Source organism: Rhinatrema bivittatum, chromosome 3, assembly GCF_901001135.1.
Source record: "Rhinatrema bivittatum chromosome 3, aRhiBiv1.1, whole genome shotgun sequence".
NCBI classification, from domain to species: Eukaryota; Metazoa; Chordata; class Amphibia; order Gymnophiona; family Rhinatrematidae; genus Rhinatrema; species Rhinatrema bivittatum.
Window position 1 is genome coordinate 553,583,232 of NC_042617.1, and position 23,267 is coordinate 553,606,498.

A 23,267-nucleotide genomic window follows, 5' to 3' on the forward strand; every position below is an offset into this window, starting at 1 on the left:
CTATGTCGCTACATCAGCAACCTGCTGCACACCTCCCCACTCCTCGGGGCAGCATCTACATCTCTACTCAAGTGACTTTGCTCCTGCCTCCCCGCTTCTTGGGGCAGTCTCCATTAATACTGCTAATCTGACTCTGCACTTTCCCACTCCTCAGGGCAGCCCCTACATCTTCATGCCAGAGACTCTGTTACTATGTTATACTACCATTGTGTGTTCTACTACTGCTGACCACGCCTCCCGACAGTGAGGATCTGTGGGGCTCCTCCCCTCAGGCTGTAACAACACTCACCTCGAGCCAAGGGTCCACTAAATCCCCAAATTCTAACACTGACATCCCAGAAGAGCTGTGCCGAATGCATGGCACCCTTGATACTGCATCAGAATGGTCCTTGACACAGGGAACCAACGCTGACCCAAGGTAAGCCCTCTCTTCTCTTCCTCCCTGGCGGGTTGGGCCTAGAGCACTCAGTTACAGCCAGACTGTTCATACACAGCCCTGAGTCCTAACTGGGGCAATTGGGATGATCCTTTCCCTAGATGAGTGGCAGACCCCAAATTAAATTACGTCAATACACAAATAAGAGACAACACACCCAACTGTTTGCTACAATCAAGACCACAGCTTTATTAAGTGTAACATAAATAAGGTGTTCACTCTGGAGTGTGCATAAGTTAGGTAACTGAGTGACTACTGGACTGGAAAAAGAAAGTGGCTGGGTTTGCTCTGTTAGCTGCCCATGGCTAGCCTTGGTGGGAACCATCCTCCCCGAATCTGTTGGCCTCCAGGGTCCTTCAGTTGTCCTCCCCATCAAACTAGCTATGTATAAGACCTCACCCCCAGTGTAGTTCCATGGAAGATCTCACAATGGGCTGCCAGGAGAGCCACAAGAGCCAACTAACCTTGTAAGGGGCCCATTTGTACTGTTGCAGAGGGTATGCAGCTTGCAGCATGGAATTCTCCTGGGGATGCCAAGCCACAACATGAGGGCGAGCTGCCAGTGCTGAGGGAAGGGAGGAAGTAGGTTGGCTTGTCAAGAGTAAGTATTTTCTCTTCCTCTCTGGGTTGACATCCCCAGGCTCCTGTCTGGTATACAGGACTGCTGTGTCATCAACTGAGCCAGGTGTTCCCAACAGGTCACCAAGAAACAGGTGTGGAAGGTTCACTGTCTATCCCCTCACCCCTCCAGTTGGTTTTGCTGCATCCTATTAGGGACCTGGGACCCAGCCCTATCTCTGTAACCAGGGCCCCTAACTCTGCCCCACCTGCCCATCTGACCAGGAGGCCCCAGGGAGGTAGTGTCAGCCCTGGAGCAGGTTGTCCTCTCCATCCCATCCCTAGCATCACCCCTTATAGAGATAGCTGCACCTTGATGGGATGCTGACCTGGCAACTGCGGGGCATGGTTTCCATTGTTTTCCTTGGTCCTTGAATCTAAACTCACTTCTTGGTTTAATTAATTGCTGATTGAAGTCACTGAACTGGTGGTGAGACAACATTCTAAATTTTATTTTTTTGTGCCTCAATTGGGAGAGTATATATGCCCAATATAATGCCTTTTTTTTTTGGTTACTGTCAACCTATTCATTGATTTTTTTTTTTTTTATTAAATAGGGGAGCCTAATTGAAGCAGATCTACCTTAAAAGAAAACATGGCTTACAGTATGGGACACCAGAAAGAGGGTGATCTTAGCAGTGCTTCCCACTCCTTACTCCTCCCCTCCTCTCACCCACTGCATTTGAATGGTCTAATCGGGGCCATGGGAGATTTTCATAAAATGAGAAAAAGAGTTGTAAATAAACTAAAATGTGCAATTTGAAAGGCCAGAATAAACAGAGAAAGAAATGCTGATAGAAATTAGGGAAGCTAACAAATTTTGCAGCACAATTACCCAAATATTGATTGTGTAAATGTCACATTAGGACATGCTAAGGAAGTAAAGTTTCTAAATGAAATAAATGACTGTTTCATGGAGCAACTGGTCCAGGAGCCAGTGAGAGGGAGAGTTATTTTAGATGTAACTCTTAGTTGAATGTGGGATTTTGTGCAAGAGTTAATTGTAGTGGGCTGCTTAATAACAGTGATCACAACATGATCAAATTTGACTTATTAACTGCATCCTATTGAATTGGGTTCCCTGAATTGGAAAGAGAGAAATGTTTTCCTTGAATTCTTTATTTGTGTGTTTTTAAGTACAAAAAAAAAAAAAATAAAACAATAAGGATTAAATATGGACCAGTGTTATACACCATAAGCATTGTTATATGCTCAGAAGTTTTTATTTATAGCCCGTAATTGTATGTTTTTGAGTTTTGGAAACATAGCATTGTTTTTCACAGTATGAGTGCCAAAGATTCATTGAGAGAAGGGTTTGACACATTTCTGTATTTATATACTCTTTCATTTTGGGACATTTATTGGTTGACAGTGTTTAAAAATGCCATCTTGGAAGCCCAAACCAAATGTATTACATGCATTAAAAAAGGCAGAATGAAGACAAACTGCAGGCATGATTAGAAAATGAAGTGAAAGAGTCTATTTTAGCCAAAAGAACTTCTTTCAAAAGTGGAAAGAAGATCCAACTAAAGAAAATAGGAAAAAGCAAAATATGGGCAAGTTAGAGGCTAAATATTGATAAGGCTGTTATGGATTAACGGATTAGTGGACCCTTGGGCCCGCCTGCAGGAGACTGGGGAGAGGTGGACTATAGTCTCAGTGTACAAGCAGGCCAGGAGGCAGATATCAGGCAGGATGCGAACGATGATCTTCACCCTGGAAGCCACTGGGACTTAGGTGATCGGTGGTGAGACTTCACCCTGGAAGCCGGAACTCCCCCGGGAGGAGCCCATAGGAGCCCGGCCACTGGGACTTAGGCGAGTACTGTAGCTGGATCAGGAACAAGCAGGCTTGGGAACTGGGACCAGGCAGAGAACTGGAGCAAGACTTGGGTACTGGAACTAGGCAGGAACTGAAGCAAGAATCGGGTACTGGAACCAGGCAGGAACTGAAGCAAGACACGGGTACTGGAACCAGGCAGGAACTGAAGCAAGACACGGGTACTGGAACCAGGCAGGAGCTGAACCAAAGTCTGAAGCAGGAACCAGGCTGGAACGGAGCAACTACCGGCAAGTAGTACACACTCCGGGGCATGGAGCAACTGGGAACCGCACGGTAACCCCGTTGCAAGGCAAAGACTGAGGGTCCGCGGCCAACTTACATAGGCCGCGGCGTCTGACGTCAGGAAGTGGGCGGAGCTTTGAATGGCGGAAACAGGCCTACAAAAGTGTCCTTCTTGCGCGCGCGCACCTAGGGACAGGGCGTCCACCGAAGATCTCCCACTGGTGTCGCCCCCCGCAGGGACGCCACCACACAGGCCGAAAACTCTGCCAGCTGAACCGGGAGCGGGACCAGGAACATGGAGGTAAGGGCCTTGTCGCAGCACACGCAACCGGGACCGTAACAAAGGCAGGAGAAAAGAAGCTGGCCAGGGAAGCAAACTCTCAAAATAAACATTTTTAAAATGTCTGCAGCAAGAAGCTTATAAGGGATTTGGTTTGACTGTTAAATGATGAAGGAGATAAAACGGGGCCGACTCATGGCATGCGGGGAGGGCCCCCCCTTTAACATGGCGCTGGCCGAAGGGGAGAGCCCCCCTCACCTACCTTTTCTTTCAGGACCCGCACGGCGGTGTACAATCCTCCCCCGGTCCGGGGGAGGGGCTGGGATGACGCGCGCGGCACGGCGAGGCCGGCACGTCATCAACACAATGACGTCAGCTCGCGGGTCTCGCGAGACTGGGGCCTTTAAGACCGCGGCGAGCGCTGGCCTCAGCCTTTTTACCTGGTCAGCACTCGCCTTTGAAGATCCGAGGGTAGCCGGAGAAGACCCGGCCAGCGTGCAACACGCGATCGGGCAACAAAAAAAAAAATTCGGGCAGGCACTCCCGGAGTCCCCAAAGAGGACCCGGAGACCTGCAGTGGAATTTAAAGGCACAGCAGCCTTTTACGGAGCCGGGAGCAGGAGGAGGAATTGCAGTTCACCGGCGTCCACGTGGTTGGAGAGCGGAGAACAGCCAGCGATTTGAGCAACAGCCCACAGCCTACAGCCCTGCAGACCCGCAAATAAGCCAAAGTGGGGGAAAATATTAAAGGCATGGGCACCTCTTTTGGAGCCGAGGAGGGCTTCAGGGCTAGAGACTGGTTTAAGAGGTGGACGAGGACCTTGCCAGCGCCCCTCCCCCCTAGAAACTGCGAACTGTGAGTAAACAACAATAATAAAAAAAATAAATAAATAAAGGAGTCCTTTTGTGCACTGATCGCGAGCATGCCAGGTAGTGGAGCAGCGAGAGCCCGGGGGGAAGCAAGGCAGCGGAGGGTCACAGAGCCATGGTACACGCAGGTGGATTCTTCCCCAAGCAAGGGGGAGGGAAGAGGAGGAGCCGGGAGGAGACAGAGACTGCAGGACAGGAGTTGGAAGGAAGCAGGATCAGCGATGAAGGCACAGAAGGTCCAAGTAAAAAAGAACGGAGGTAGGCGGCAGCAGCCGAGGGCAACCCCGATGGAACAAGGCAGCCACCAAGTGTCTATAGGAATGCAGTTTGAGATGGGACGAGGCGGCCCACCAAGGTGGGGATGGTCCATGTGGCCAGCGATGAGTGCAGGGGCCATGCCGGTCATGGGAGCGTCAGGCCCACCCTCGGATTCATCGGCGCAAGGTGGGCAGGGAGGAAATCAGTACGGTGCCCAGCCATGGCAGGCTACAATGGCTAATCCTTACCAGCAACACATGTACCGCCCATGGTGGCAGGTACCACCGCCATGGTATAGCTCAGCAGCCGGGGAAACGATGGCTCCACAGGACAGGGACACTGGTGCAGGAAAACCGATGGAGTCCGCCCAAAGGCGAGAGAGGAAAACCAAGACAGGCCAGCAACCCAGGAAACGGATTGTGGCGAAGGATAATGTCAGAGACAAAGCAGCGCAAGTGATGGAAACCGGAGAAGACGACGCAAGCTTAGAGGAGGACAGCGAGACGCGAACACCGGAAAGATCATCAGAATCAGTGGTCGAGCCTGAGGCACCCATTGGAACAAGCGGTGGAGAGCGGGACAAGGATGGAGCAACAAAAGGAAAGGGTAATAAGAGAAGGAGGCAGGACAGCGAATCCTCCACTGACTCGTCAGAGGAGGACTCCGATGGGAGTGAAGTGGAAAAAGGGTCCTCAGCGATGGTTAAGCGGGTAGCAGTGGGCACGACAGCGGCAACGGCGCTGCCGCCCTTAGCTGAGTTGTGGGAAAGTGTACCAAGGGCTTTGCGAAGCAAAATAATAAAAAGGGAGTATATAGATATATTCTCTATATTGGAAGGCAGGAAAGGTGCATCTGAGAGAAAGAAGAGAGGAAAGAAGGAGGAGGAAAAAAAAGGGGGGGGGGAGTAAAAGTGGCAAAGAATATCATTAATTGGGCCAGAGCCTATTTGAGAATGATTAGTGTCATAGGAAAGGAGGACCTGTCGCAGTATGCACCCATGCTTAGCTATGCAGATGCAATACTGGAGGCTCACAAAGAGTATCAAGGGTGGTGCTGGTTAAATTTTGATGAACAGTTTAGGGATAAAATGGAAGACAACAAGAACATGTCATGGGGAACACAGGACGTGGGATTATGGTTGCGACAGATGACCAGCAAGGTCCTTGATATAGGCGGAGCACATGGAACCGGAAAGGCAGGCAATGGGCTAGCAACACCGGGGAGTAGTTCATGGGGGGAAAGCAGAAATAACAAGGTTTGTTGGAGATTTAACAAGGCAGGTTGCACCTTTCACGAATGTTAATTTAAACATATATGTTCCCTGTGTGCTGCACCGCACCTGGCAAGTAAATGTACTAAAAAAGGTCAAGGGCCGGCGGGAAATTTCAGCGGGGGAGGAAAACAATAGTGTTTTCAGCAAGGCACCTTCGCCGGTACAATTGGCAACTATCACTGAATGGCTGGCAGAATACCCTAAACGAGATGACGCTGCCAGGCTTAGGGAGGGTTTTAGATACGGCTTTAGCATACCTTTTCAGGGGCAAATTAGGAGCGCAAGTTTAGGAAATGCCGCTTCCGCAGTGAGACATGCGGACATAGTGCAACGGAAGGTCAATAAGGAAATCGAAATGAGCAGAATGGCAGGTCCATTCATGGACCCGCCTTTCCAGGATATGATGTTCTCACCCTTGATGGTAGTGCCTAAGAAAGAGCAAGGGGAGTTTAGACTAATTCAGAACTTGTCATATCCCCCGGGTGATTCTGTTAATGATCACTTGCCAGAGGATGCCTGTAAGGTCCAATACACATCCTTCGATGCGGCTATTGCTCTGGTAAGGCAATGCGGGCAAGGGGCGTTAATGGCCAAGGAGGATATAAAGTCCGCATTCAGATTGCTGCCCGTTCATCCCAACAGTTTCCCGCTCCTAGGTTTTCACTTTAACGGTAGATACTACTTTGACAAATGTATGCCGATGGGGTGTTCCGTATCTTGCGCATATTTCAAGATGTTTAGCACATTCCTAAATTGGGCACTCCAAAAAAGGGCCGGGAATGGCAACGTGGTACATTACCTGGATGATTTTTTGTTTGTGGGACCGGCCAATAAGAACACCTGTGCACAAATACTAACGGCATTTCAGGAGATGGCCCAAAATTTCGGGGTCCGGCCACCACTTTGTCCTTTCTAGGCATAGAGATAGATACGCAGGCTATGTGTTGCGATCCTGCCCGCGAGGAGTGTGGGCAGGCTCTTACCTTCTCGCAGCCAGTCGGGCTGCTGACGCTGCTGCTTCTCTTTCCCTGAATCAGCTGGGGCCGTCCCCGCAGATGTTGCCATGCGGCCGGCTCCTCTGCTCCTGTTTCTGCCTTCCCCCGACGTGCTGCAGCGATCCCGGGACCATCGGCCAGCAGGGAGGCCGTCTCTGCCGGTGCCTGCTTCAGCCCGGGTCCTCACCTGGCAGGGAGCCGTCCCTGCCGGTGCCTGCAGCCTCTCACAGCTCCCTGCAGCCAGCACTTCTCTCTTCAGCCTTGCAGCGTGGAGCAGTGCCTGCAGCCTGCTACAGCTCCCTGCTTTCCCTGCAGCCAGCCTTACCTCTCTCTGCTTCTTCCTGCTTCAGTCCTTGCAGCTGGGAGCTGCTCCAGTGACCTGCCTTCACCCAGCTCCAGCCCAGGGCTGCTCCACTGCTTCCCTGGGCCTTCCACGTGGCTGAGGACGCCACCAGCTTCCAGCTCTTCTCTCCAGCCTCCTAGGGCACGGGTGCGCGCCTCTCTGCTCCTCTTCAAGGGCCAGCCAGGTGTGGCCCCCTGCTGACCCCTCTCTGGGCGTTGTCTACCTCAGCTCTACTAAAGGGCTCAGCATTCCAGTCTGACTTTGCCTTCGCAAGGAGTTGGTCAGTCCTGAGAACCTTCACTCCAGGAAGTCGTTCGTGTTCCAGCACTTCTGCAAGGTCCTATGTTTCTTGTTCTCTGTCGGAGCTCCTCGTCCAGTCCTGGTGTCTGCCTTCTGTTCCAGTCCTGACATCCGCCTGCTGTTCCAGTCCCAAGGTCTGTCTCTTGATCCAGTACTTGTGTTCCAGTCTGATGTTACCTGCTGTTCCAAGATGTCCATGTTCCAGCCCTGAGGTGTGTCTCCTGTTCCAGTATCCGTGTTCCAGTCCTGATGTTATCTGCTGTTCCAGATGTCCTTGTTCCAGCCCTGAGGTCTGTCTTAGTCCTTGTTCCTGACCCTGATACTTTAACCTGCCTTGAGCTGCCAGGAGTGCAGCGTATCTGCCTTGAGCTGCCAGGAGTGCAGCAAACCCTGGCTTGAGCTGCCAGGAGTGCAGCAAACCCTGCCTTGAGCTGCCAGGAGTGCAGCAACCTGCTTCTTCCCTGTGCTCTCCCGCTCTCAGCGTGGTTCGCGACCAGCCTTCCTGGGCTGAGTAGGGCGCGCATGGGACAGGGTGGTCCGCGACTCAGTCCTGCAGGTGGTCTGAGTAGGGCGCCCTGAGGGACTGTGCCCACGTCTTCCTTCAGCCCTCGTACCTGAGTCCACCTCTATGCATCCAGTACCTCGTCCTGAGTCCATGTCTGTGCCTAAGTCCACATCTATGCATCCTGCACCTCGTTCCTGAGCCCACGTCTATGCCTGAGTCTACGTTGTTCCTGAGTCTCGTCTGAATCCATGTTCTAGTCTTCGCTGCCCTGGCCTCCATCTGGCCTGCCGCTTCGTGCCGTACCCTGCGGCAGGTCCGAAAGGGCTGGGAACGGTCGGAGGACTGTTCACAAGACCAACATTGCGTTGTTGGGTCTTCCGAAGCGTGCAGGTCCGGAGGAGGACCTGTCTTCCAGTCATCACTCCAGCCTTGCACCCGTCCAGCCCATGCTCGGGCATGCCACGCCTCCCGCGGCACCTCTTCAGAGTTCCTCTGGGGTCGAGCTGTGGCCCAAGGACACACATCTCTCAGGAAGTGGGATCGCTCTCCTAGCACTCCACAACAGATTGCGAGGGCCATGTGTCCAGCGTTCATGTCTTTGTGATGGGCCTGTGCCAAGTTCCGGAGTTTCTTTGCCAAAGGAATTTTTTTTTTTTAAAAAGGAAAAACTTCAGTTCCAGTTTTTTCGCTGTGTTTACCGACCTGCTGAGGCGCCAGCTTATTTGAACTTTTGTTTTCCCACACCGCTAGAGAGGCCTATCACCTGTTTTCACCAAGTGCCTTCTTGAGCCTTTTTGCTTAGCCTGGGTACACTTGCTGTACGACCTGCAGGAGGCGCCTGCTCCCAGGTTCACCATCATCTTCCACGCTGCAGCATCTAGTTTCTGTGTTGCACGACTATCTTGTCCAGAATTTTTATTTTTTCCCTCCCGAGAATGCTTGTTCACCAAGAAGAGGTACTGCTCAGAAGAGCTTACTCTGCTGAAATTCCTGCGCATCTCGCTCACTGAGTTTTCCATCTTACAAGTGATGCCTACTACATGCCAGCTTGTGGTACACCTCTCCAGATGACCCGCAGGAGGCGCCTGCACCCCATCTGTGGTCATCTGTCCAATGGGGCCTGGAGTGTCTGTCATCTCTTCCAGCTGAACCAGCAGATGTCTTCGCTCTTCCCGCTCAGCCTCTACAGTACTTCTGTTACCACATGCTTGTCTCACCCACTACCCCAAGCGCGAGTCCAGCAGCCTCTTCGGGAATCCGCTGCAAGCTTCACCATCCAAGCAAAGGTACTGGTCCAAGTGTGCCTTTCCAAGTAACCCACTGCCAGCTTGCTCTCAAGCCATCCTGAAGGTGTCCATCTCTACCATCAGCCTAGGACCACTCAAGTGTGAGTGTCAGTTAACCAAGCAACACCAAGATTCTGCCCAGTCTTAGGGCTCGCTTTTAGATGGGAGTTACTGAACTCTTGTGCCTTTGATCCTCTGCACCGCTCTAACCCTGAGTCTCACCTCCAGTTACTTGAGCGGCCAGTTCTACCCAACTGAGCATCAGCAATATGTCTTCACTAAGGAATCTTGTTACCAACCGAAGAACTCCAGCTTACGTGCTTTGCCAAGCATATTTCCATCTGTGACCACCAGCAGTGACTAGCAGTCCACATGCCCTCTTGCATCTACACATCAAAGGAAGTCACGCTTGCTCGTACTGCATATCTTCTAGAGACTGCTATACCATCCGGTCACCAATACTTCCAAGCCTGACCCTTGAACTACTGGTGGGTACCTAACTCAGAGTGCATCAACATACTTCAAAGCTGACTTGTACCAACTGAGGGATGTCCTCCATCCTTTAGTGAAACCAAGATCATTTCTCGCCACGTCTTGTATTGCTACCTTGACGCCTTGCTCCAGCTCTTCCACCTTGTGTCACTGGAGTCCCAAGTCTCTGGAACCATTAATCAGCATCTAATCTCCACCTAGTACTCCAGCCGGCACCACAGCTTCACTCTTAAGTCTGAGGACCTCCATTCAAGTCGAGTCTTGGAAGGAGTCCTGCCTCTGCCACTTGATCCTTGAACCAAGATGCCATCCAGCAGTTCTGCATCCTGCCTGATTTCCGCCTTCAACATTCCATGTTCTATGTTTGTCTTGCCTGGACCTTGACCACTTCTGCCTTGTCTTCTGCTTCAGTATTCTTCTCGCTACAGTTACTCGCCAAGACGTACCAGCTCGTCCTTGGATCCTCGCTTGCCCTCGACGGTATGGACTACCGCCTTCTTCTCAAGCTGTTGACAAGAGGCTTGAGGGGGGGCTTTGAGGAGGGGGTACTGTTGCGATCCTGCCCGCGAGGAGCGTGGGCAGGCTCTTACCTTCTCGCATCCAGTCGGGCTGCTGAAGCTGCTGCTTCTCTTTCCCTGAATCAGCTGGGGCCGTCCCCGCAGATGTTGCCATGCGGCCGGCTCCTCTGCTCCTGTTTCTGCCTTCCCCCGACGTGCTGCAGCGATCCCGGGACCTTCGGCCAGCAGGGAGGCCGTCTCTGCCGGTGCCTGCTTCAGTCCGGGTCCTCACCCGGCAGGGAGCCGTCCCTGCTGGTGCCTGCAGCCTCTCACAGCTCCCTGCAGCCAGCACTTCTCTCTTCAGCCTTGCAGCGTGGAGCAGTGCCTGCAGCCTGCTACAGCTCCCTGCTTACCCTGCAGCCAGCCTTACCTCTCTCTGCTTCTTTCTGCTTCAGTCCTTGCAGCTGGGAGCTGCTCCAGTGACCTGCCTTCACCCAGCTCCAGCCCAGGGCTGCTCCACTGCTTCCCTGGGCCTTCCACGTGGCTGAGGACGCCACCAGCTTCCAGCTCTTCTCTCCAGCCTCCTAGGGTGCGGGCGTGCGCCTCTCTGCTCTTCTTCAAGGGCCAGCCAGGTGTGGCCCCCTGCTGACCCCTCCCTGGGCGTTGTCTACCTCAGCTCTACTAAAGGGCTCAGCGTTCCAGTCTGACTTTGCCTTAGCAAGGAGTTGGTCACTCCTGAGAACCTTCGCTCCAGGAAGTCGTCCGTGTTCCAGCACTTCTGCAAGGTCCTATGTTTCTTGTTCTCTGTCGGAGCTCCTCGTTCAGTCCTGGTGTCTGCCTTCTGTTCCAGTCCTGACGTCCGCCTGCTGTTCCAGTCCCAAGGTCTGTCTCTTGATCCAGTACTTGTGTTCCAGTCCTGATGTTACCTGCTGTTCCAAGATGTCCATGTTCCAGCCCTGAGGTGTGTCTCCTGTTCCAGTATCCGTGTTTCAGTCCTGATGTTACCTGCTGTTCCAGATGTCCTTGTTCCAGCCCTGAGGTCTGTCTTAGTCCTTGTTCCTGACCCTGATACTTTAACCTGCCTTGAGCTGCCAGGAGTGCAGCAAACCCTGCCTTGAGCTGCCAGGAGTGCAGCAACCTGCTTCTTCCCTGTGCTCTCCCGCTCTCAGCGTGGTCCGCGACCAGCCTTCCTGGGCTGAGTAGGGCGCGCATGGGACAGGGTGGTCCGCGACTCAGTCCCGCAGGTGGTCTGAGTAGGGCGCCCTGAGGGACAGTGCACACATCTTCCTTCAGCCCTCGTACCTGAGTCCACCTCTATGCATCCAGTACCTTGTCCTGAGTCCACGTCTGTGCCTAAGTCCATGTCTATGCATCCTACACCTCGTTCCTGAGCCCACGTCTATGCCTGAGTCTATGTCGTTCCTGAGTCTCGTCTGAATCCATGTTCCAGTCTTCGCTGCCCTGGCCTCCATCTGGCCTGCCACTTCGTGCCGTACCCTGCGGCAGGTCCAAAAGGGCTGGGAACGGTCGGAGGACTGTTCACAAGACCAACACTGCGTTGTTGGGTCTTCCGAAGCATGCAGGTCCGGAGGAGGACCTGTCTTCCAGTCATCACTCCAGCCTTGCTCCCGTCCAGCCCATGCTCGGGCATGCCACGCCTCCCGCGGCACCTCTTCAGAGTTCCTCTGGGGTCAAGCTGTGGCCCAAGGACACACATCTCTCAGGAAGTGGGATCGCTCTCCTAGCGCTCCACAACACTATGACATCGAGATTGCCAATGGATAAAGTGCTCAAGCTACGGAACATGCTCAGACAGACATTGGCGTCAAAGAAGGTCACCCTAGCTACTATGCAATCCGTAATAGGAAGTCTGAATTTCATGTCCCGGGTAATACCTATGGGGAGGGCTTTTTTGAGACGGTTGGCAGACGTGACAAAAGGAGTGAGGTGCCCGCACCACCACATTAGAGTAGCGAGACCAATAAGGGCCGAAATTGTAATGTGGTTGCAATTTTTGGACAGCTTCAATGGCATATCAATGTGGCAGGAGGAGACAATTTCAAACAGGGACTTGGATATATACACAGATGCATCAGGAGGATGGGGGTTTGGGGCATATTGTCAGGGTGCCTGGTGCACGGCTCCATGGCCGCAGGTATGGAGGGACGGGGGTTTAGTAAGGAATATCACGTTCCTGGAACTTTTTCCCATATTGGTAGCGATCATAGTGTGGGCACACAAGTTGCACAACAAACAAATAGTTTTTTGGTGCGCCAACATGGCGGTAGTGACGGTGTTGAACGAGCAGGCTGCCCGCTGTTCACGAGTGGTGGAGTTGCTGAGGGAAGTGGTGCTGCAAAGTTTACGTTTGAACATTTATTTATTTATTTATTTAACACTTTTTTATACCGACCTTCATAGTAAATAAACCATATCGGATCGGTATGAACATGACCTTAAGGGCAAAACACGTACCCGGTACCCAGAATCAGGTGGCTGATACACTCTCAAGGGCTAAGTGGGATCTTTTTCGCCAACAGGTGCCAGAGGCAGAGGCGGAGGGAGTCCCAGTACCGGACTGTTTATGGCAAATTGGAACAAGGTCAAGCAGGGATTGTTGAGGGCGTCTGTTGCCCCAGCGACTTGGAAATTCTATTGCCGGGGTTACGCTAGGGTGCCCGAGTTCCTTCAGGGGCAGGGAGGTGCAACAGGGGTAGTAGAGGCAAAACAGTTCGGTTCATATCATGGGTGAAGGAGTCAGGCCTGTCCAGAGGAGCCACGATAAACCACTTGGCTGGTTTTGCCTTCTTCACAAAGGCACAAGGTTTAGGGGACCCGTTTAGCTTCTTCATAGTCAAGAAGCTACTAGCAGGGTGGGCGAGGGAGGTAGCATGGGAAGGCGATAAAAGAAGGCCAATAACGCATGAAGTATTGGTGAGATTGTGGTATGCGGTGCAGCAGGTATGCACTGAGCCATTTGAGGCAGTATTGTTTAGGGCGGCTTTCTGCACAGCATTTTTTGCTGCTTTAAGAGTTAGCGAGCTGGTGGCACCATCCAAAAAAGATAAGGGTAATAACGGTTTACTGTATGGCAACGTACAAGTGCAGGACTGGCTTATTAGATTCCGGGTACACAAATCAAAGACGGACCAGAAGGCAAAAGGGGTGGAAATTCAATTGGCAACGGTGGGGTCACAGGCAACCTGCCCGATAAGGAACATAAAAAACTATCTGCATATAAGGCCTAAGGGCGGAGATCATTTGCTGGTAAATAGGGACGGAGTTCCACTGACTAAGTATCAGTTTGCAGCGGTGTTATGCGCGGCATTGGAAAGTATAGGACTGGATCCAAAAGAATATGGAACACATTCGTTCCGAATCGGGGTAGCGACTAGCTCAGCGCAAGCGGGCTTGCCAATGGAAACCATCCGTAAGATTGGTCATTGGCAATCCGCGGTGGCCAAGCGATATGTGAGGCCGGAGTTTGCACAATTAGGTAACTAGCTCGTTTAATTTCACCTGCAGATACATGGAGCTAAAAGAAGATAGCATGGTTAATAGGACATTCCTTCGTGAGATGGGCAGCCAAGAGGGCGCAGGAAAGACCATATGGCGTACACTTGGGCTTGGCTCCGAGGGGAGTCAGCCTGAAATGGATGGAAAGGTTGGGAATGAAATGGGAACAACTGCTGGCAGATCTGCGGCACAAACTGAGCATGCTACAACGACCAGATGTGATAGTTATTCACCTGGGGGGCAGTGATCTGGGGTACATTCAGCCAAACAGTTAATAGAAATGGTAAAGAGAGACTTGGTCGCAATTAGGGAGATGACACCGGGAACAACCATCATTTGGTCGGACATCATACCAAGGATTAAATGGAAAGGTAGCAAGTTATGGTGCAGAGGCAGAAAGAAGATTAATAGACAGGTCGGTTTATGGGCACAGCAGGGGGCATTCATCAAATCAGACATGAATGGGCGGATGAGCCATGTTTAGGCCTATATTGGCCAGATCGGATACATTTATCCGAAGTTAGTTACAATTTATTTAATAACTCCATACAAGAATTGCTGGAGCGAGTGTTTAGTGAGGTTGGGTCGCAATAATGGTGGGGGGGCCCGGTACAAGTTAGGCACTGTCCCAGGCTGGTGGCGGGGGTACCCGAATCAGTAGGTAGATGGGGACCTAGAAGACACGGTCAGGACGGACCGGACATCCTCGGTAAAAGAAAGTCCATGTAGTCGGGCGTGGGCGGCCTGGAAGAATGGCCCCGTGGCTTTGGCACGGCGGGGGGCCGGTAAGATGGTGTCCGACTGGCTTAACACGGCGGACGCCGGCTTTGACACCCGGATTACAGTATGGTTGAATGCACCAACGGCTCAGGTACCGGTAATGTAATTATGTTAATCCATTTTAATAATGTTAATAAATGCTGCGGCCTTGTTTTCACCAAGTATGGAGTTTGTATGATATGTTGGGTGGCCTGGGAGAGGGGGCACGGGGTAAATTAAGGGGGGGGAACCGACACGGAAGTGCAGGCTGCCAATGTTAAACAGGGCCGACTCGTGGCATGCGGGGAGGGCCCCCCCTTAACATGGTGCTTGCCGAAGGGGAGGGCCCCCCCACCTACCTTTTCTTTCAGGACCTGCATGGCGGCGTACGATCCTCCCCTGGTTCGGGGGAGGGGCTGGGATGACGCATGCGGCACGGCGAGGCCAGCGCGTCATCAATGCGATGACATCAGCTCGCGGGTCTCGCGAGACTGGGGCCTTTAAGACCACAGCGAGCACTGGCCTCGGCCTTTTTACCTGGCCAGCGCTCGCCTTTCCCCACCCACCCACCCACCCATAGGAGCAGGAGGGGAATGTCATAGAAAGACGGGGGCTAGTAAGATGCATAGGGAGCATTAGGGTGAAGTTGATGTTAAGAGGAGATTAATAGTGGATAATCCGTCGCAGCTAGGCGGGGGTACCCGAGTCGGTAGGTAGATGGGGACTTCGAGGACACAGTCAGTACGGACCAGAAGTCCTCGGTAAAGGAAAGTGAGTGTAGTTGGGCATGGGCAGCCTGGAAGAATGGCCCCGTGGCTTTGCCACAGCGGGGGGGCCGGTAAGATGGTGGCGGATTGGCTTAACACGGCGGACGCTGGCTTTGACGCCCGGATTACAGTATGGTTGAATGCACCAACGGCTAGGGTACCGGTAATGTAACTATGTTAATCCATTTTAATAATGTTAATAAATGCTGCGGCCTTGTTTTCACCAAGTATGGAGTTTGTGTGATATGTTGGGTGGCCTGGGAGAGGGGGCACGGGGTAAATAAGGGGGGGGGGGGGATGGACACGGAAGTGCAGGCTGCCAATGTTAAGGAGCACTTAGGCAAGACAATTCAATAGAGGAAAGACTAAATGAATTCTTTGTTTCAGTGTTGGGGAGATACCATGCTAGCTATGGTATTTAATAGTGATGATTTGGAGAAACTGAAACAAATTACAGTGAACCTGGAAGATGTAATAGGGCAGATTGACAAACTAAAGAGTAGCAAATCACCTGGACCAGATGGAATATAACCCAAAGTTCTCAAAGGTGTTTGGCAAAGTCCTATATGAGACACTCCTGAGAAACTTAAAAAGTCATTGGACAGTAGGCTATGTCCTTTTGTGTATTGCAAATTGGTTAAATATTTGGAAACCAAGAGTAGGACTAAATTATTATTTTTCTCAATGGAGAAAGATAAACAGTTGGGTGCTCCAGGGATATGTACTGGAACTGATGATTATTAATATATTTATAAATGATCTAGAAAAGGGAACAATGAGTGAAGTTATCAAATTTGCAAACAACACAAAATTATTCCAAGTTGTTAAATCACAAGAAGATTGTGAAAAATAGCAGAAGATACCTTACAGAACTGGGAGACTGGGCATCCAAATGGCAGATGCAATTTAATGTGGACAAGCACAAAGTTGTGCACTGATTTTTTTTCATGCCATTTTTGTTTCAGGTTTTTTTTTGTGCTTAATTTCATGTTTTAAATAGTTCAGGGGTGCTTATTTTTTGTGTTTCCCTAATTTTGGATTTAGTGTGCACTAACAGGACTTAGTGCACATTAAGTCCCGTTAGTCCACACATACTATAGTTAGTGCACACTAACATTCAGTCCTCATTTGTGTACACTAAGTCCCATTAATGTGCACTAACTCAAAATACTTATTATATGAAATTTGGTAATTTGTTTTCAATTCAGGGTGCTCCTGAAACAAGATGAAATAGACAGTTTTGTTGCCATTGTCTATTTTGTTTAAAATGAATACACATACCTACAAAGTGATGCACATGGGGAAAAGTGATCCAAACTACTGTTACATAATGTTAGATTCCATATTAGGAATAACCACCCAGGAAAAGGATCTAAGCACCATCGTGGACAATACTTTGAAATCCTCAGCCCAGTGTAAGATGGAGGTCAATAAAGAAGAAGAATGTTAACTATTAGGCAAGGAATGGAGATGGAGAATGTCATAATACCTCTGTATTACTCCATGGTTAGACCATACAATGCTAGGTAACACATCATAAAAAAGATATAGCTGAACTGGAAAAGTTACAGAGAAGGATGACCAAAATATTAAAGGGGATAGAATGGCTCCCCTATAAGGAAAGGCTAAAGAGTTCAGGGCTTTTCAGCTAAGACAAGAGATGGCTGAGGGGGAAATATGATACAGGTCTATAAATTCATGAGTGGAGTAGAATGAGTATACGTGAATTGGTTGTTTACTGTTTCAAAAAATATAAAGACTATGGGATACTCCTTGAGGATACTAAGTAGCACATTTAAAACAAATTAAAGAAAATGGGGCAGATTTTTAAAAAGTACACCCATGCGTACTTTTGTTCACACGACCGGCGCAAACAAGAGTACGCCGGATTTTAATAGATACGTGCGTAGCCGCGCATATCTTTTAAAATCCAGGGTTGGCGCATGCAAGGCTGCACAAAATCGGCAGCCTGCACGCGCCGAGCCGCACAACCTGCCTCCGTTCCTTCCAAGGCCACTCCGAAATCGGAGCGGACTCGGAGGGAATTTTCCTTCCACCCCCCCCATACCTTCCCCTCCCTTTCCCTACCTAACTCACCCCCCCAGCCCTAACTAAACCCTCCCCTACCTTTGTTTGAAAAGTTATACCTGCCCGAGGCAGGCGTAACTCGCGCATGCCGGTGGGCTGCTGGCGCGCCATCACCTGACCCGGGGGCTGGTCCGGAGGCCTCGGCCACGCCCACGGAATGCCCCCGGGTCAGCACCATGCCCCCCAACACGCCCCCCAGAACGCCCTCGAACGTCGCGTCACCCACGACATGCCCCCCTAGCAAAGCCCCGGGACTTATGAGCATCCCAGGGCTCGCGCGCGCTGCTGAGCCTATTCAACATAGGCTCGGCACGCGCAGGGGGAACTTGGGGCAGGTTTTTGGGGGGGTACGTGCATATCTTATGCGCGTACCCCTTTGAAAATCTGCCCCAATATGTTTTCATTGAATGCACAATTAAGCCCTGGAATTCATTGCCAGAGGATATGGCAAAGGAAGTTAGCATAGCTGGATTTAAAGAAAGTTTTGACATGTTTCTGAAGGAAAAATACATCCACTGTTATTAACCAGATAGACTTAGGGAAAGCCACTACTTATCCCTGGGGGTTAGCAGTATAATAAGTGGCATGGGATTGAGCCCTAGTGCTGTGGCATAGTTTATGAAACCTCATAGGCGAACTTATAAGGCCTTTGCCAACAGCTGTTGAACACACCCAGGAGCGGGATAGACTGGATCTTCACCTATAGCAGTCAACTTACCTGTAAGCTGAGCCCTTGGGTTCTGTTGGCAGGTCTTAGGCAGGTCCCTACAATGGTAGTGTGAGCAAGAGTCCAAGGGCACGCAGCAGTCAGGACAGGCAGCAGACTGGAGATACTGGGAACAGGCCAAGGGTCAAGGCAGGAAGTAGGCAGTGTGGAAAGGTCCAAGGCAATGGTCAGGTCCAGGCGGCAGGCAAGTGTGTTCAGATCCAAAGCAAGGAGTCAGTACTGGGAGATCAAGCCAAAGGATTTGACAAGGACAGGAAAGGAGACACTGGATGAGATGAGCTGGGAAAGACAAGGCTGGGCAAGGCAAAGCTGGATACAGGAACAGCTGGAATGCAGCAACAACACACACTGCACTAGGCAAGAGACAAAGATAGGTTGGTGTTGTCAGGTGGCTGGGGTGAGTTCAGCATGGTTTGATAGGGCCATCCCATGGATGGCCAAACCTAACAAGCAGCATGGAATCTATCTACCATTTGGAGACTGCAGAACAGTGAATGTGAAATGGAAGTAAAGGCAAACCTGGAATAGTAAGTGGGCACTGAGCAGTGGAATTCTAAAGGACTGGGAAGGGTTGGAGAGAGATTAAAGGGAGGTCAGTCGGCAAAGCATTGTGATAGTCATTTAACAAAAAAGACTGCTTGAATAAGGAGAGAAAGAGAGCAGTCAATCAGAATACCAAGGTTTTGGCCAATGGAGAGAAGTAGTGAGGGAGAAGGGCAAGAACAGGGCATGATGAAGGAATAAGGAGTAGTTCACATTTAGAAGAATTAATCATTGAATAGCTAGAATTCATCCTGGATACCATTTACATCACTCAAGTACATTTATGGTGATTCCTTCACATTTTACACTCTAGAATATTCACATCAACTGTAGCTGAAATGCTCACTATGAAGGCTTTCTGGGTGTCTTTGTCTAAGGCTTGATAAAGTTCTCAGCTTTTCACGTAGAGAAGACATGGATTCTAATGTAATGAGCAGAATAACAGTTTGTGACTCATTCATGACTATTTGTTGAACTTTTTCCTGCACATCTGACTATATAGACCATCTGGCAATGATAATGAGACCATGATTACTTCAACAGAGGGTTCTGGCACTAAGCATTGTAACCTGGATGACCACAGGCTTTCTGAAAATCCCATAGATGCAGTTCATCAGGAGATTAGTTTCACTTTTATACCACAAAATTTCTTGAGTATCAGAACTTATGTAATGGAATTTTTTTTCAGATTGGTTTTGCTTAATAGACACCTTAACCAATTTAATATACACATTTGAAGTTTACTTGATCTAATGATCTTTTTCTTGTCTAATATTCCCTTTTGCCTTTCTATCCAGGGGGCAGGTTCGTAGTTGACAGGACCTTGATGACACATTAGTGACTGCCTTGCTGGTTCTGCTTTTTGACTAGTTTTCTAGAAATCTGTTAACTGGTCCAGCTCTTGGCCCTTTTGTTTACAAGCAAATAACCTGCACCCTCAGTATCTGTATTTGCTTGGCTAATTTATTTTTTTACTGGAATTTTATGCTGATTGGCCAGCAATTCAGCAGACAAAGAGTATATAATTCTAACTGAATAATTGTAATAACTATTAAAGCTAAGCCAACCTATTTATTCAGTGTTCTTCATTTTTTAATGCTTTATGTCAACGTTTTGACTTTTTGGTGAATGTCACACAGACATTTAAAGATCAAGCTTTGCTTTCTAGATCTGCCTGCAAATCAGTGATCAAAACATTAATTCCATATGTTGAATGTGTTCATATTTATATGTTTATCCCTACATTTGATTAAAATTTGTTCATAGCATCTGGTCATACCTCTATATTTGTCATTTACAATGGAGTTAGGAATAATTGTACATGTCTCAACTCTCAGTCTCATGTTCTTTTTTCTTGTAAACACCAGTGCTAATTTTTTTGAGTTTCTGATTAAGGTTTGAGGTATGCTACTTTCCTTAAATATGTGTGAGCTTTCCAAGCTGTAGTTGTTTAAATTTTCAACTTGTTATCTTTCTGGTTCATCAATTTGGAAACTGTCATTTAATGCTTGAATAATTCAGATGCTAATTTAACATTTCTGTTAGTTATTCAAGGTCTGTTCATATGCACTTTTTTGTGTTCATCTATATAGTTTCTGGCAGAGTGTGTGGGTTGGAAGCAGGCACATTATGTTTTGACTCTGATTAGAGTTAGGCTTTACTTTCATGTTTATTATTTAAAGTTCCAGTTGATCACATCTGAGAAATGCTAAAAGTGAAAGTCAAAGCACTGAAATGCAGTTTGTTCTGTCACAAAGTGACCTTTCTAGAGCACATCATCTCTACAGAAGGGATTGACTCTCACATTAAAAACATAGATTCTGTCTCTAATTAGTTAGTGCCAAAAATATTGATGGTGGTGCAACATTTTCTCTGGTTGTTTCCCGACTACAGGCAGTTTGTGAAAGAAGCTGTGACAATTGATAGTCAACTGCAGAAAATCATAGAAAAGAAAGCTGATTGAAATGTTTGACAAATATCTATACTAAAGCTGTTGCATTGTTAGTTTACAGGTGTTTTAGCTTATCCAGATAAATTCAAGACTGGGACTAATTAAAATTAAATTCAAGACTGGGACTAATTAAAAGGAGTTATTACAAAGGCAACAAATATATATGTTAGAAAAATAAAGAAAAACAAGAGGAATAAGAAAATGATCTGATTCTCAAAGGAGGTGGATGAAAAACTAAAGGCAAAAAGAACTGTTGCGCTCCTCCCGTGGCAGGAGCCATGGGAGGTGCTTACCTTCATGGCCCGGAGGCCACAGCTGTAGCCGGGGCCTTGCCTGAGGCTGCCGATGCCAGGTACTCCCGCAGCCCGTCCGCCATCTTGCCGCCGCCACTCCCCTGTGGCTGGGCCAGAAGCCGCCACAGCCGGGACCTTTTCCTGTGGCTAGGAGGCTGTCCTGGAACTTCCTCCTTCAGCGGCAGCACACTGCCATCCGTTGGGGCCTGCCCTGAGGCCCAGCTCTCTACTGCTTGTCTGTGGCAAGGGCACCGCTGTCCAGGGTCCTGGACTTCCTGTTTCCTGCTCCTCCTAGGGAGCAGGCCTGCGGCTCTCTTCCCTTCTTAAAGGGACAGAGAGGTGTGGTCCAACAGGTAGCTCCTCCCTGAGAGTTGCCACCTCAGCCCTACAAAAGGGCCCCGAGCTCACTTCATCTTGGCCTTGGCAAGGAGCTAGTCTTCTGGGACTAGTCCTCCCTAGGACTCCTTCACTTCCGTTCCTGCCTGGCATTCCAAGTGATCCTGATGTATTCCAAGTGATCCACATCTCATCTCCCTAGTGATCCTGATGTCTTCCAAGCTCTCTGATCCATGTTTCATCTTCCTAGTGATCCTGATGTCTTCCAAGTAATCCTCATCTTGTCTTTGATCCTTGTCTCATCTTCCTGGTGGTCCTGATGTCCGAGATCCTCATCCCAAAGTTCTTCCTGAGGCTTCGTTATCCCATCCCTCATGGTCCACGACCATCCCAGTGAGGTTGGTAGGGCGTGCAGTGGCCCAGTGGTCCGCGACCACTCCTGTTGGGGTGTGTAGGGTGCTGGTGGGATTCCTCCATCTCAGGGCTGAAGAATCTTCACGTCTTTGTCTCCTTAGTGGCAAGCCTCTTATGGACTCCGGCTTTTAACTTCCCTGCCACTGAGTTCCAGCTCAGTACTCTGACTCAGAGTTCCGCCTCTGAGGTCCTGGCTCCGAGTTTCATCTCAGAGTATCTCCTTGAACTGTGTCCGGGTCTTTGGAGTTTCTTGCTCTTGCCTTCATCGCCTTTATGTGTGAGTTCAACTTCTACGTCCCAAGCTCCATGTCTACGTCCCAAGCTCCACATCTAAAGCTCCAATGCCTTGACCTTTGTCTGCCTTATGTCTGGCCTGCTGCCTCTGCTGCTCCCTGTGGCAGGTCTGAAAGGGCTTGGAGTAGTTGGAGGACCACTCAGAGACCAACCTTGCATTGTTGGTTTCACCAAGGCATGCAGGTCGGCTAGGGCTTGGTCTTCTCCACTCCCAGACAAGGTATGTCCAACTGCAGGAGCATAGAACTCTCGCCCCCTAGCACTCGTCATGTCCCAGCACTACAGAACAGTGTTCAAGAAGTAAAAAGGATTCTAAAAAGAGGAACACAGGGAAGAATACCTGGTGAAACTGAGGGAGACAAAGAAATCAGGAAAGAAATAGGTCAACTGGAAGAAAGGATTGCCAAAGAGGTAAAGTAAGGTGACAAAACTTTTTCAGATATATCAGAGAAAGAAAGAAGATCCAAAGTGGTAAGGTGAAATTGAAAGGTGACAAGGAACAATGTGTGGAGAAAGATGAAGAAATGGTGGAAATATTAAACAAATACTTCAGTTTGGTGTTCACTAAAGAAGACCCTGTTGGATGAGAAGACCATAGATGAGAATGGAGTAGACAAAACTCCATTTACAAAAGAGAATGTATTGGAAGAACTAGGAGAACTGAAAGTGTTCAAAGTCATGGGGCTGGATGAGGTGTATCCCAGGAAATTGAGGGTGCTGGTGGTCCCCTGAAAGACCTGTTCAATAGATTCCTGTAAATGGGAGTGATGCCATGAGATTGGAGAAGAATGGAAGCAGAAAGGAGGCTGAAAACTACAGATTGGTTAGACTCACCTTGATGGTGAGAAAATTAATGGAGACTCTACTAAAGGAAAGGATAGTGAACTATTTACAATCAGGTAGGATGCTGGACCTGAAGCAGCTTGGATTCACCAGAGTAAGGTCTTGTCAGACAATTCTGAGTTCAAAACTATTTATTGGCAAATATCATATATAAACATACAACAAATTATAAAGGACAATGATAATAAGGAAGACATTACAGAAAATAACACCAAGACAAAAAATACATAAGAGCTGCTTGAACCATAAATGGAAAAATAGCAGGTGGGTGTACAGTAATAATAACTGTATATCATAGAATTAAGATAACCATCTAATGGTTTCCACATCCTAGACCAAGAAGCAAGATGACGGCTTTTAATAGCGACTGCCTTCTCATATTTGCAATATAAGCAAACAGAATTCCACCAATAATGCTCATTGAGTAATTCACTGCACTTCCAAAAGGATAAAATTCAATGACTTGTGAGGAGGGGGAAAGAAAAAAAGGCAGAGCCACATCATGAAGTATAACTATGA

General features: G+C 49.2%; 1 long non-coding RNA gene across 1 annotated transcript; it reads left to right on the forward strand.

Moving 5' to 3' along the window:
• Window positions 1-227: 227 nt before the first annotated feature.
• Window positions 228-2,269, forward strand: LOC115088861. The gene is made up of 2 exons (XR_003855942.1): window positions 228-418; window positions 1,612-2,269. It is a non-coding gene; the product is annotated as an uncharacterized LOC115088861 (long non-coding RNA).
• Window positions 2,270-23,267: the final 20,998 nt, after the last annotated feature.